The sequence below is a fragment of the Zingiber officinale genome, chromosome 4A, assembly GCF_018446385.1.
Source record: "Zingiber officinale cultivar Zhangliang chromosome 4A, Zo_v1.1, whole genome shotgun sequence".
In the NCBI taxonomy this organism is placed as follows: Eukaryota; Viridiplantae; Streptophyta; class Magnoliopsida; order Zingiberales; family Zingiberaceae; genus Zingiber; species Zingiber officinale.
In genome coordinates this window covers 134,114,568-134,116,449 of record NC_055992.1, presented here as the reverse complement: position 1 = coordinate 134,116,449, position 1,882 = coordinate 134,114,568, and the positions used below count along the sequence as shown (strand labels likewise).

At 40.9% G+C, this 1,882-nt stretch overlaps 1 long non-coding RNA gene across 2 annotated transcripts; it reads left to right on the top strand.

Annotated features, from left to right (window-relative positions):
- Positions 1 to 318: 318 nt before the first annotated feature.
- Positions 319 to 1,416, top strand: LOC121973694. 2 transcript variants are annotated; one of them, XR_006109712.1, is made up of 5 exons: positions 319 to 452; positions 566 to 586; positions 880 to 930; positions 1,036 to 1,074; positions 1,161 to 1,416. It is a non-coding gene; the product is annotated as an uncharacterized LOC121973694 (long non-coding RNA). The 2 variants fall into 2 exon arrangements; XR_006109713.1 differs by having other exon boundaries at positions 447 to 586.
- The last annotated feature ends 466 nt before the right edge of the window (positions 1,417 to 1,882 follow it).

Here is a 1,882-nt window from a genome sequence, read left to right as displayed (position 1 = left end):
TATTAACTAATGAAGAAATTAATTAGATAGATATTTTAATAGTGTTTATGATCTGATTAATTATCGAATTGCTATCAGCACGACGTGTTCCACAATCGGATAACTCATCTTGTTAAACCAGATCAATTCACTAGCCTAAATTGTTTGATGAACTTGCCCAACCAGATAGCTCCAGACTCATTAGGCTAGATCAATTCGCTTACCTATCTTACTACTCATCTAGCTTAACTCGTTTGATCCATTTGAATGACTCGACTAACCTAACCTAAACCTTTTCAAATATTTTACATAATTAAATTAATTTAAAAATTCGATGGAAAATCCTACAGTTTCGCCCAACTTCAAACCGCAGAAGCTTAAACTCGACGGAATCCATCTCGCCGACTTCTACTCTTCGATTCCTTGCAATTCGCCACGGCGTCGATGTCTTCCTCCGTCAGGATGATCGGCAAGTCCGCTTCCCAAACTCTTCTTTCGGTTCCAGAGGATCGATCAATCTTTTTTACTCAATTTTTACTAACGTCTCCCCTTTCCTGTCGTCGGAATCGATCGAGACGCAAAGCAGACATAGCCGTCAACTTCACAGGTTCAATACCTTCCTCAATGTGGTAAAAATCACCACACCTTTTTGTTGCTTTCGCACTCAAGCTTTCGGTTCTCCTGCAGACAGCATGTTTAAAGGGATCTACAATGGCCGGCAGTGCCACGCCGCTGATATCCCCACCGTGTTAGCTCGTGCGTGGAGCGCCGGAGTCGATCGAATCATTGTGATGCTTCTTCTTTCGTGTACTGTATTTACTTGTGTTCGCAAATAAAAAAAAAGTTCATTTTTTTTTTTAAAAAAATTTTTGGGCCATTCCCTTTCGTGGTAGGTCACAGGGGGATCACTTCATGAATCAAAGGAGGCCCTCGCTATCGCAGAAACTGATGGTTGGATCGTTTTTCCTTCCCTGAGTGTCTATTTGAGCAATGCGAATGCACATTAGTTGTTTGTTTTAATGTTTACTAAGATTGGCTACCGCTCATGTTATGAAGGACGCCTCTATTGTACGGTCGGTGTGCATCCTACTAGATGTAAAGTGGTTAATTAATCGGCTCAACTGCATGAGTGCAAGGTTACCTTTTGGTGATATTCTAGTTAATAATTGATTATCTTTCAGGAATTTGAAGACAGTGGGGACCCTGACCGATATTTCCAGGCGCTTGTGTCTTTAGCTCGGGAGGGCATTGAGAAAGGCAAGGTACACTTCAAATAACATATTTTTGTGCTGTCAGTTTGCTTGAACTGCATAATGTTTTGATTGATGAGGTAGGAACATGGCTGTATAGATTGTGTTGTTCTCTCTGAGTCACAGCCATATGCACACTACAGTTAGATCATGTACTAATGAAAGCCCATCTGGCCGAGTTGTTACCCATGTTAATTCTGTAATTGTGCTATTCAATTGACCATCTGTAAATCAGTTTGTGCTGTCTTTATCTTAGGCTTTAGCCTTGGTCTTTGTTTAGCGTTCCAAGTCATCTTTTATCTTTACGGTAGCGCCAAGCTTAGTCCGCATGTCATATCTATCTCGCATGTCGTATCTATCATCTATCTCTGACAAAATAATATGATCAATCTTATCTCGCATGTCATATCTTCTCCTCAAAACTCTATCGTACTTGATATATGTTAGAGAAAATAATCTGTTGTCGAAGATTTTGGAGACTTAGCTGAATTTAAAATTACACAAAATTTAAATTCAACTTACAATAGAGATGACCTGAGCGGATCTGCCAGCAGGGGCTGGTTTCTGCCAGGTGATGAAGGTAGTCTGCACAGTGTTGATAGAACGGGTTGATCGACTGAGCAGTACGTGCGGGCGCAGCAGATCAGAAAGGC